This window comes from Phyllopteryx taeniolatus, chromosome 6 (genome assembly GCF_024500385.1).
Source record: "Phyllopteryx taeniolatus isolate TA_2022b chromosome 6, UOR_Ptae_1.2, whole genome shotgun sequence".
Classification (NCBI taxonomy): domain Eukaryota; kingdom Metazoa; phylum Chordata; class Actinopteri; order Syngnathiformes; family Syngnathidae; genus Phyllopteryx; species Phyllopteryx taeniolatus.
Window position 1 is genome coordinate 21,478,173 of NC_084507.1, and position 13,702 is coordinate 21,491,874.

The following is a 13,702-nucleotide window of genomic DNA, read 5'->3' on the forward strand; positions in this document are numbered from 1 at the left end:
CAAAATGATTTGGTTGTTTGTGGTTCGATGGGTCTTAGCCCCCCTAAAATGTTTGCTTTTAAAAATAGATTTATTTCTTCCCCCAAATACCCCCACCCACCCCTCCAATACCGCCACCAATCCATAAAACCTAGCGATGCCCCTGGAACTATCTAAATCTTATGTGAGTGAATGTCTCTTTGCTTTGAAGAAGGATTCTGGAACCCTTTAAGCAGTACACCAACTGACCAGTAGATGACGACAAAGATTTCAAGATGACCAAGTAGGGTTTTTTTGCAACCACACACACACACACACACACGCACGGACACAACTTGACCCCAAAAAGAAGGAAGTTCCTTCCACAGCAGCATTATACATTTCCCAAGCAAGCTTAGCAGCCTGGCGTCTCAGATGATGTCCCACGTGTCCCTCAGCCTCACACGTCACATGTTTGCTAACATGGCGGCACGCTCTGTCTCACATGGCAAAAATACGACGGTACGGTGACCACACGGACAGGAAATGGGACCGCGGGTTCAATATCCTGATGCCACTGCAAAGTGTGTGCACAGTCACGGAATAAATACATTTAATGACGTGTTTTATGGCACATTTAAAACTACTTTATAAAAAACTTATTCAACAGATTTAGTAGTACAAATGGAGATGTCTTTGTCCGCTAATTTAGATAATACCCGCCCCCCACACTGAATTTCTCTGCCCATGACCTGGAAGCTAGGCTGGGTGAAGATCCTGATTTACTTTCAAGCAACGGCCACGCTACACTGTGTGAAACGGTGATAGCAAGTTGCAGTGAGTTTTGTTAGCTTCTGATTAGGGACATACTGTATACTTATATATTTGTATTTTTGATATGTGTCCACATAAACAGAACTGATACACTTATTGAAAAGTGTATGAAGTGCTGCCTCCACCAGTGAAAATGCTTTTATTGTCATTACGATTGCTCGTTTCTTTTTTCCCACAATCTGGGATGATCTGATTCCGTAAGTGGAAGCCGCTCAAGTCGCAACAGTCAGGTGCTTCCCCGTGTCGTCATGGTAGCAAAATCCAGACTCGCCATTGGGTATATGGGGCGACGGTAGCTCAGGTAAACTAAAAAAAAAAAGGACAGGACAGGACTGGTCCCGATGATCCCCAATGCCAGACACATAGACAAACAAGCCTTCAAAAAAAGTCTCCTTCAAACGTTTTGCTTTGTGCATTGATGTAGATCCCATGTTTTTTTTTGTTTGATTCCAACAATTTTTTTTTTGTGTGTGGCTGTTTTTTTTTTTTGTTTTTTTTTAAATGTCTCGGCTGTGTAAGAAAAACGGTGTGGAAAATGGTCAAACTTGACGGGTCTGGAGGGTTTTGGCCATTATCAGACGAAACGCTGCGTGAAAGAGCGCTATCAGCGCATCTGAGTTGTTTGCACAATTTTCCTCTGGCCGTGAAAGATGGGACGCGGCCAAGCTAGCGATAGCGTTCATGTCAATGTTTACCTCGCGCCTTCCTTATCCGAGGGTCCCGTTTGCTCTCCGCCCAAACGCAAATCCCCCTCACAGGACGGCAAAAAACCGCACCAACTCCAAACACAGGTGAGGCTGCGTCAAAGTCCACCTCAGAGGAATGTGGACCGCTGGTGTGGACCATTAACCTTCTCCTGAGGGGTGAACGCTAATCCCAAATGTAAGACAACATTGACTTCTTATCACAGATTTCAACCTCCTTCCTGTTTCCTCAGCCGGCAGCTGGAGTCCTTCACCAGGAGAACCTAAATCAGTCCATCATTATCATTAACATGAGAGCCTCTTACGCACTGCCTTCACAGTAAAGTTGGCATTTATCCGCCTGAGACATCAAAATCTTCGCGATATCGTGATTCAGCCTTCACACCTCTGCTATTCATTTACTTCACACTTATAAAATGTATTCTATGTTCAGTGCGACCTCATAGGATCTTTTGTTTAAGTGTGAGGATCAGAAACTAGACCTTATTCCTGTTTGTCACTCTGTTATTGTGTTATCACTGAGCTATAAGGTGAAGCAAAATGTCTGTAGTTGGGGAGGGATTTTCCTAAATAGTCAACGCAAATGACAGTCAGCATAAAATCTTAGAAAATCTTTGACGTCAAGAGAACAACAGCGATGTACGATTCTGCCGATGTGTCATGTCGGGGCACCGCCAGCACATGAGCGTCGTGACCCGGGCGCCCATAAAGTATGTCGAGTAAACAGCTTGTCATAGTGTCATGCTTCATCGCTGCAAGGTTTGTTTGAAACAAACTTTGGGAGACTTTAGACGAAGATGAGCCATGGTCGGAAACTTCTCTGAACCACAAAAGACACAACAGGTAAGAATAACATGAGCAACAACACAAATGACAAGGGGAAAACAGCAACATGAAAAGAGAAGAATTGGAAGAACATGAGAAAAACATGACATGACACAAACATGAAAACGACAGCATGAAAAGAACATGGGAAGAACACCGTAGGAGCACAAAAGCTGCCTGACAACACGCATCAAGAACAAAATGAAAACATAAGTCATGGGAAGAACACTACAACAATGAGATGAGAACAACAAGAATATGAGAGCATGAGAGCAACGGCATGAGAACACAAAGAGCATAAGAACAACAAAAACGTGAACGTGAGAACAACATGATCACGTGAGAAGAACAGCAGTAGAATTACAGCATGAGAAGAACACGAGAACAAGTGCAAAACAACAAGGAGAAGGTGAAAAGAACAGAATGGGAAGAACAAGAGAAGAAAAACATGAACGTGAGAACAGCTTGAGAAGAATGTCAATAACAGGACAAATACAACAGCATGAGAACATTGACTGAGTAGATGAAATTATTTTGATTGACTGAGTAGGTGGAACTTATTTATATTGAGTCAATGAAATGATTGATTGTGAGTTTGATGGAAGCTGAGCTGCCTCACTTCGCTGTCATCGGCGTAACCGCTCGCTGGACGGGCCAACGCGAGGACAACCAAACCCCTGAGGCTCCACTAAGTGTGCGTGTGTGACTGATGGTGGCTGTCAGGCCACTCAACCACTGCTGGCAGTGCATCGGTTCGAACCCTCACACACACACACACACACGAGTGTGTACATTATCAGGCACCGAGGGGCATCCTAATGCGTGAACTGTGACCCCCAGAAAGGGGATCCGGGCAGGGGAAGTTGAGGAGGGGACACGAAGGCTAAGCGGACGCCACATTACGCCTCCTGTCACTCAAAATCACACCCGCTCAGGCCCTGCCCTCCGACCTCATATCCTCCAGAAGTGGAAAACCGACTAACATCTCATTTGAGTGTAAAATCAATAAAAATCAAGTGCTGAAAAAGAACACAAACAGTTTGGTGGCTTGTTGGGGCCTAAAATGTCTGAATTTACTTTTCTAAAAAGTTGTTTTACGACATGGTGGAGACTGCTTAGCACATCTGCCTCACAGTTCTGAGGACCCGGGTTCAAATCAAATGTGAATGCGAAGGGTTGCTTGTTGCTATGTTCCCTGCAATTGGCTGGCAACCAGTTCAGGGTGTGCCCCGCCTCTCGCTCAGAGTCAGCTGGGATAGGCTCCAGCACGCCCGCGACCCTCGTGAGGAGAAGCGGTGTAGAAAATGGACGGATGGAACTTTAGGCACACACACGCAATCACTAACACATGCACTCAAACATACACACGCACATGGAATTACGAAACATGCACACACACACACCTCTGCACATGCACTCATACACACACTAACACATGCATGGACAGACACACACATGCGCTAAAGGAGGAAACGGGCACACATGTACATACACAGACACACTAACATGCATGCACACAGACACACGAACACAATGACGAAATACAAACACACACTGACACTCTTTCACACACACACAAAAGGAGACTTGTACACGCGTGCGCACACAAATGTTTTAAAGGAGGAAACATGCAGACACATGACGAAATACAAACACACACTCATGCACTCACACTCTTTGACACACAAACACACACTCAAGAAGGAGACATGCACCCATGTGCACACAGACACATCCACAGACGAACGCACACACACGCACAAGACGGTTGTAAATTAAAGTCCAGCTGCTGAGTGACCTTCCTCTTTTAATTAAAGACATGTTGCCGTATATCTCACACATGACAACTTATCAACTTCATCCTCTTCCTCATTTTTTCCCTCATCTTTATTTCTCCAGTCCTTTTTCTTGACGTCGTGCACGTTTAGCATCTTCGTGAACTTTGTGTCAAACATCACGCAAGCGTGTCATGCAGTCATCACCTGAGGCTCGCTGTCGTTAACGTGTAAAGTTTTGCTGTTAAGAAATGTCATTGTGAGATCATGTGACTTTCTGAGGCTCTGCTGTCGTCGGCCATGCTTGTACTCACCTGGTCTATGTGGTGTTTTGGCATGGGTGGTAGTCGAGGTTACCTGGTGGTCTTCTCCAGGTCCGACGTCACCACTCTCATACAAATTTGGCGATACCTGCTTTTTTGGGGATTAAAAAATAATAATAATTAAATGTTGGCAATATATGCCTTTTTCCCTCATACAACATATAAAACAGTTACATGCTTTATTTACATATTTTATTTCTGATATTAACAAAAATTATTTGAAAAACAATTGTAGATATGTTTTTTCCTGATCAAAATGAAAAAAAAAATAAGAATAATATGAGATATATGCTTTTTTTTTTTTTTTTTTATAAAAACAGTCAAAATATTTAAACATGACTAAAACAATAAATTGTAGAAAAAAACATCATTCATAACTTTTGGGATAAAATGAATACATAAACATTTGGAGATACATGTTTTTTGATTTAAAAAATATTTGAAAAGGTTGTGACAAATGCATTTTTTATATAAAAATGAAAAGTCTAAAGATTTTGATACATGCTTTTCAGATAAAAATGTTACATAAACAAATCGGCAATACATCTACATGCTTTTTTAGATAAAATAAAAAATATTCAAACCGTTGGAGTTGCATGGTTATTTCTGATAATAATATACTTAATAATAATAAGTAATAATAATACTTATAATCTTTTTTTGGAATGTTTTCTTAAAAGGTTATCAACAAGCTGTTTTTTGGGCTAAAAATGAAAAACCTTCAAATTGGGAGTCTTGCGCTTCCGTCATCTTGATCGTGGTCCTCGTGTTTCCCGTGTTCGGGGTTACCTGCTGGTCATCACGGATGGCGCCGTCCTCATACATCACGACACATCACAACACATCTCGTCTTTATTGGGATGGGAGGAAGTCATTAAGGCCTGTGAGGCGACCCAGCCGTGACCCTGCCATGGCGCCGTTAAAAAACCCTGATAGAGGTCAGCGATAAACGGGGCGGGGCCTCCTGCCGGCTCCGGCCAATCGTTGGTGACCTCCACACGTGCCATGCTTGCTCTTTAGGCTGCCTTCCAAGGTTTACAACGCTTGTGTGGAAAGTCTTTTTTCCCGCTTCGCCAACACAGAATACGGGCTTGAAGGCAATCTGTGAATTTAGGAGCACAGTGCCTGTGAAAAAGGGGGTCCCATTTTGCTTTTGTCCATCGAAAAATGAAAAATTGTCCAAATTTAGCGATACATGCTTTTTTGCCTAAAAACGAAACATTTTCCAAATTTGGTGATGCATGTTTTTTCCTGCGAAAAATGAAAAATTCACCACATTTGCTGAAAACAGCTTTTTGCATCAAGACATACTTTGCTTTTCAGAACTTACAAACATTTTTAAAAATTTGGGGATACATTTTTTTTTTACATGAAAATATCCCATTTTCCCTTGACGTGCATCTTTTTTGATTAAAAAGGGAAAATTATCAAAATATATTGCATACTTCGCCCTCCCCCCTAAAAACAAAAAAATTATCCAAAGTTGGTGATACTTAAGTGGCACGATGGACGACTGGTTAGCACATCTGCCTCAAAGTTCAAATCCCGGCCCCGCCTGTGTGGAGTTTGCATGTTATCACCACGCCTGGGTGGGTTTTCTCCGGGCAGTCCGGTTTCCTCCCACATCCCAAAAACGTGCAAGGTAGGTTGATTGGAAACTCTGAATTGCTCTTAGGTGTGAAAGTGTGCGCGAATGGTTGTTTGTTTATATGTGCCCTGCGATTGGCTGGCGTCCAGTTCAGGGTGTACCCCGCCTCTCGCCCAAAGATAGCTGGGATAGGCTCCAGCATGCCCGCGACCCTTATGAGGATAAAGTGGTACAGAAAATGGATGGATGGTGGTAACATGCTTTTTTCCATCTGAGAATGAAAAATTCTTCAAATTTAATGATATGCGCATTTCCGTCATATTTATAAGCTTAAAAAATGATGTACTTTGCTGAAAATTTTGGCAAAACGTTTTTTTCAGACATAATATTTTAAAAAATTGGCATAAGAATGCTTTTTTTTCAAATTAAAAACAAAAAATGATCCCAATTTTGAAATAATTGCTCTGTTTGTCTCAAAATGAAAAAAGAATCAAAATTTAAACCAAATTTAGTGATCATTCATTCATTCATCTTCCATTCCGCTTCTCCTCACTAGGGTAGCGGGCGAGCTGGAGCCTATCCCAGCTATCTTCGGCCGAGAGGCCGGGTACACCCTTAACTGGTCGCCAGCCAATCGCAGGGCACATATAAACAAACAACAATTTGCACTCACATTCACACCTACGGGCAATTTAGACTCTTCAATTAACCTACCCCGCATGTTTTTGGCATGTGGGAGGAAACCGGAGTGCCCGGAGAAAACCCACGCAGGCACGGGGAGAACATGCAAACTCCACACAGGCGATTTGAACCCCGGTCCTCAGAACTGTGAGGCGGATGTGCTACCCACTTGTCCACTGTGCCCTATGTTGAACATACAAATGTTTAAAAAAAAAAAAAAGTTTAAAATGTTTAAAATGTTTGAATGTTTATGTGAATGTTTTAAAAAATTGGCATTTGATAAAAAACGAAAAGTTACCTAAATTTGGTGAGATATGCTCGTTTTTTGCCTGAAAACCAATAATTATCCAAATTTGGAAATAGACGCCTGAAACATTTTTGAAATTTGTGATACATGCATTTTTTCAGTTTAAAAAAAAAACAAAAGCATCCAAGTTTGGCAAAACATGCTTCTGTTATGTTACACAACCTTTTTTTCATATCCATTAAAATTAAATTTGGGGATATGTGCTTTTTCAGAGAAATCTTTTAAATAGGCTTTTCAGTTACAAATGAGAAAGAAAAAAAATCAAAATTTGGGGATAAATGTTTTTCGTCTAAAAACAAACCAAAAATAGAACATTCAGGTGTTGCATGCTTTTTTTTTCATCTAAAAACAAAAAATTACCCAAATTCGTTGATGCATGTTTTTCCCGGCAAAAAAATTTGGTAAATGATACCAATTTGTGAATACATCCCTTTTTTTCCTGTTAAAAAAATATCTAAATTTGGAAATATGCTTTTCTTGGACTAAAAACTAAAAATGATCCAAATTAGGCGTATACATGCTTTTCTGTTATGTTATTACATACTTTGTTTCTATGTTGAATTTACACAAATTTCTAATTATTCAAAAAAAAAAATGAAAAATGACTAACGTGACGCAGGAGGATTGCTGATTATAACTAACATTAAAATGTAAACTATTGTTGCACAAAAATGTATATAATAAGTAAGAGAACAGTCATCAATACTGTATTATGTGACGCAGGAGCAATCACGACCACTAGGTGGCGACACACTCTGTTAATCAAATGGTTTACGGTCTTGGATTTTATTCCATTCATTGACACCCTGGTCCCATGTTCTTTCTCCTCACTTACTCACTTCCATCCAAAGACCATAGGAAGAAGAGGAGAAAAGAAAGACGACAGAAAGAGAGGAGAAATGGAAGTTTTGCCTTCCAATGGAGAAGGAGAAAGACTGAGAGAAAAGGAGGAAGTGGCGAGAATGAAGGGGGGAAAGAGAAATGGAAGAAAGACGCTGTGAGCATCTGTTTCCTGTCTGCTCAGCAGCTGTGCGCCCTTGGAACAAATGACAAAAGAAGAACAAGATGAAGAACAAAAAGAAGAAGAGAAGGAAGTACCAGTCACCCTGAGAACCTGCTGCCTCACACACACACATACACGCGCACAGACACACGCACTCACACACACACACCGATACATTGAGGATGAGGAAGTAGGATTCGATTTTTCCCTGAGGAAGTGTGTCAGTGTGTGTTTGCGTCCTGATTGCTTTCTGTCAAACAGCTATTATATGTATACTATTACTCTTCTCATGTCATAGCGTCGGCACGGTGGACGACTGGTTAGCACATCAGCCTCACAGTTTCAAATCCCGGCCTCACCTGTGTGGAGTTTGCATGTTCTCCCCGTGCCTGCGTGGGTTTAAAATTGCCCTTAGGTGTGAATGTGTGCGCGAATGGTTGTTTATTTATATGTGCCCTGCGATTGGCTGGCGACCAGTTCAGGGTGTACCCCGCCTCTCGCCCGGAGTCAGCTGGGTTAGGCTCCAGCATGCCCGCGACCCTTGTGAGGATAAAGCGGTACAGGAAATGGATAGATGAATGTCATAGCATTTACTGTTTTCAGTACATGTACAGACCCTTTCCAAAAAATGTTAATATCATGAAAAACTTTTTTTATTTCCATAATTCTATTCAAAAAGTTAAACTTTCATAGATTATAGATTCAGGGCCCACAGTTTAAACAATTTCGAGTATTTATTTGTTTACTATTACATAATTTGGGCTTCCAGCTCATAAAAGCCACGAAATCAGGAATTCAAAAAATTTGGATACTTTGAAGAAATCAGCCCAAATTTTGCAGGCCATAAATGTTTTTAACTGAGTGTCACACAATAATCATCTGCTAAAGTCAAAGCACCTGCACAGGTATCCCCAAGGGTCATTCAATTGCTTCAGTTTAGTTCAATAGTCTCAGTTGGGTTCAATATGGAGAAGACTGCAGACTTGACACAAGGGCAGAAGACCATCATTGATACCCTGCATAGGATGGGTAAGCCACAAAAGTTCATAGCTAAGGAGGCTGGCTGATCGCAGAGTGCTGTGTCCAAGCATATCAATGGAAAGTCTAGTGGAAGGACAAAATGTGGCAGGAGAAGCTGCACCAGCAAAAGTGATGACTGTGGGCTTTAGTGGATTATCAAACCGAGAAGATTCAAGAATCTATCAGAGATCCAGAAAGAGAGGCGGAAATCACAGCTTCAAAAACCACCGCATTCAGACGCATCCGGGAGATGAGCTACAACTGTCAGGTTCCTCGGGTCAAGCCACTATTATTTATTTATTGATTTATTTTTGTCCAATCAGAGTTCAACTTCATTGTGTTGCCATGTCAATCTAAACTGCCTGGGGCCTTCAAAATCAGCAGTGCTGGTTGACGTAATTGAATCGAGATTAGCAATGGGACTGTTTCTTTAACCAATCAGATTTGAAATTCGTCCTCACAGTGCCAGAGCACAGGCCATCGATGACGTCAGCCTGTTTCCATCCTCTGATTGGTTGGTGAGAGCAAAACAGTTTGACGAGCAAAACGTCAATTAATACATTTAATAATCAGCCTCTATGGTGAGTAGGATGTATTTTTAAAATTTTGTTTTGTTTTTGTCATGTTACACAGTACTGTAAAGGGTTGGTCCAGAGCGAAAGACCCTTTCACACTGCCGATAATCATCGGGAAATTTCCGTCTTTTTCCCAAGTTGCCAACTGTGAATATTGAGAGTGTAGTCCTACTGTGTAACAAAGAAATACAACAATTAGATGATGTCTCAATCAAGACTCAGTAAAAGTGCGTGGAAACAGACTGACAGCCCCTCTATCTGCATTTCCGCGTGTGGATTTTTTTTTAGGGGGTGTTGGATGGAGGATTTCCTGATTTGTTTGTTCCTCTCACACACTTTTCTTCCTGGTGTTGGCTGGATTTAGACTTCCTGTTCCAGAGTTATTCTCAGAGCACTGACACACAAAAAGACACACACACGCACATGGGCGCACACACAAACAAACACAAAGACAAATAACATACACTCAAACAACATGCATACAAACACAAAAAAACACCCACACAAACCGAGATAACACACACTTGAACAACACTCTTGTACACAACACTCAAAAACAAAGACACAACACACGCTCACACAACAGACGAAACACGGTAACAACACAAACACACACCAAAAATGCACACACACTAACAAAAACAAAAAAACACAACACTTAATGTATATATTCAAACACAAATGAACTATACAAACACACACACATAACAACACACACGTGCCAACACACACAAACATACAAACCACACATACACACAAGCAGCTCACAAAAACAAAACAACACACACACAAACATACACATAAACACACACACAACACACATGCACACAATGACGCACACACGGACAACACGCTTAAGCAACACCCACTTACATGCAAACAGACACACAAACAACATACACACTCACAAACAGCACGCATATACACAGGAACAATTCACACACACGCATGCTCACACACTCACAGACAATACAAACACAGGAATAACACACACACACACATTTGTTTACAAATTACTAAAAGCAGTCACATGCTGTGTGCGTTACTGAAGGTCATTAGTTGCTCCTCGTCAAGTCTTCCATGACTTCATATTTCATGTTTTTCTGATCATCTCTTGCATTTTTAAATATGGACACACACACACACTGCAGCTTTAAACTTCATTTTCTGGCAGCGTTGACCATCAAAGCCATGAATCCTTTTCATTGTGCATATTTCCTGTTCATAAACAACAAGGTCAGTAAACGCAACGCGGCTCCCTGATCGCCAAGGCGACACTTGCCCCGCCTTCCCTGCCTGCCTCGGCCCAGATGGCCGTCTGGGTTAACTTCCCAAACAGCTCCTGATGTCGTGTCGATGTCAAGAGGAAAGTGGAACAAAATAGACTTTGGTGATGCCTTAAGGAACAGAAAGAAAAAAATTGAAAGAAAAAAAGCAGACGGTGAAAAAATAAGCTTGTCAGTCATTGAGGAGCACGTAGGCGGTAATTTGCGTGAGGATGTTTGTGTGTCTGCAGGATCTTCCAACGACAAAACATGAAAAACCACAACAGAAACGCTAAGTGACTGTCTCCTCTCCTGTTATTTATAGGACTGTTTATTAGACACACACACACGATGCATGAGTGTGCGTCTGCCTATGTGTGTGTGTCTGCAGTGTGCGTTCTAGAATCGGACTGCCAGATGTGAAAGTGCTTTTCTATTTAAAAAAAATGTATATTCCAAAATGACGTCAAAACCCATCCGTCCATTAGCTATAGCGCTCGTCCTCATTAGGGTGAGCTCAAGCCTATCCCAGCTGACTTTGGGCGGGATACACCCTGCACCGGTCGCCAGCCGATGTCATGGCACATATAGTGAAATAGAAAGTGTGGCTGCAACTAACGATTATTTGAACACTCGATTAATCTGTTGATTATTTTTTCAATTATTCGATGAATCGGATAAAATATATTTTTTAATTTTCATCCCTTTATTCAAAAAAACAGGACAATATTTTAAATTAACAGTGAATAAAATGCACGAACATAAATTGATGATGATTCGCTTTCTGGTTTGGTCCCTAACAACCATCAGAAAATAAGTAAAAACGTTGATCATTGTTATCCAAAGTAAAAGCAGATGTTTGCAAATGTCTTATTTTGATAACGAAGACAACACTGGTCAACAACAAATTTATTGTCTAAGATTTGGTAGCTAATGTAGAATAATTTTGATGTGCTGAATTCAAATATCACATTTGTTTTGCTCAGTCAGGTGAACTTTTTGAACTATGGCCCCATGATTTTATTTACATGTACAGGTATTTTCCCTTTAGAGCATGTGTCAAACTGGTGACCCGGGGGCCAGATCCGGCCCACCACATCATTTTATGTGGCCCGCGAAAGCAAATCAAAATTTCTAATTGTGTTCTGGTGTAATAACATTGAGATATTTGCAAGCACTTTTTTGTTACCAATCCCCCTTTGAAAACATGTAATAGTGGAAAAACATGTTTTTATAGGCTTCTGATTTTAAAACTGGTTATTCATCAATGTGTTTGTGTATACTGTATGTAATTATAGGTGGTATTCTTTTGTTTATTTGGGTTCACAGTCGTAGCAGCCCTCTGAGGGAAGTCATAACTATGATGTGGCACGTACAAAAATGAGTTTTTTTTTTTTTTTTTAACTACTCATATGCATTTTATTCTTATTTCTGACAGCTGGACTTCTATCCTTAAACTGTATGTGTTGGTACTGAGTGTATGGTATAAACTGTACAGAATTTGAGACAACAATATATGCTAACCTAAACAGTTAGCATTCGCGATTAGCATTAGGATGCTAGCGATTACCATTTTAGGTATAAAAAAAAAAAAACGCTAACTACCATTCAGCCCCCACATACATCATGTTATATGTACATTACACATCTACTATTGTCTTAAAAATCACTTACCTTCCTCTGTCGTTTTTTGGCAATGTTTTTCACTTGTCCAACAGTGCGTCCGTCTGCAATAAATGTCCATGTGAAACATTAGTTCCGGCGGCGCAAACATTAGATCCGGGAAAAACCTTCATCTTCTTTTTTTCTTTTTTCTCTTTTTTTGGGGGGGGTCCCGGCGGAGCTTGGAGGCAGAAATTCTCAGTCGACCTATTTTTGAACTCGACTTAACCTATTTATTCGGACCCCCCCAGCCCGACTACTATTCAGTGTACAGTAAGCAAAGTTTTTAACGTTGATTAAAAAACTAGTAACCATTTGACACAAAACCTGACATGAACAAAAGAAGAGGATGTCATTTTCGTATTCAGCGATTCAAAATTGTCCTAAATCAGTTGAAAAACATACAGACGACTTACAATTTTTTGGGGGGTAACTCAGCGTAATCAGTCTGCTTTCATGGGGGACAACAGAAATCTGAGAATATTTACTGTTGAGCGGCTAAAATTCCGAGGATTTGGACAATTTTAAGTTAAACAAGGTCTCGAAACAATTTATCGATTCATCAAAATAGTTGTCGATTACTTTGATATTCGATTAGTGGTTGCTTAATCAATTAATTATTGAACATCTAATAGAAACAATGGACTGGTCACCAGTAAATATCAGGGCACATATACAGCATATTGCCAAAGAATGCCCTGGTCCGATTTTCTCATGTTGTTTTCCTCACGCTCTTCTCATGCTCACACCGACTTCTTCTCATCCTCCAGGTGTCCCAATAATTTTGTCCATATATTGTGTTTTCACTGCGCTTGTGTTGGATGTCATACATGTTGTCCAACGTGTGAGCAAACACAAGCTCCTCTGTGTGTGTGTGTGTCTGTGTGTGTGTTTCTGCCGTGGAAATGAGGCAACCAATCATTTCCCAACATTGTGAGCATTTGACTTTCTCGTGCCGAGTGTGAGAACTGCGCAACACATGCGCAACACGACACAACACAATGCGTCCGTTCTTTTGTGCGCACAAGTGCAACATCCTTCCTTGGGTTTTTTCCCCACAGCGGCTTGTTTTCATCAATGAATCCAACACCTGCGCTACTGCACAATGACAAACGCACACACACACAGGAAGAAGTGAATGAGTAAAAACATATTATCGCTTGACAATGGTGTAGTTCTTCA

At 40.9% G+C, this 13,702-nt stretch overlaps 1 long non-coding RNA gene across 1 annotated transcript in view; it reads right to left on the minus strand.

The window, feature by feature from the left end:
* Positions 1-4,176: 4,176 nt before the first annotated feature.
* LOC133480059 (uncharacterized) overlaps positions 4,177-13,702 on the minus strand; it is a 37,805-nt gene continuing 28,279 nt past the window's right edge. Inside the window, exons 2-5 of the long non-coding RNA XR_009789165.1 lie at positions 12,533-12,585; positions 5,139-5,521; positions 4,411-4,510; positions 4,177-4,337 (exon numbers count right to left, since the gene is read on the minus strand). This is a non-coding gene — a long non-coding RNA (uncharacterized LOC133480059). The remainder of the gene's footprint in view (positions 4,338-4,410; positions 4,511-5,138; positions 5,522-12,532; positions 12,586-13,702) is intronic.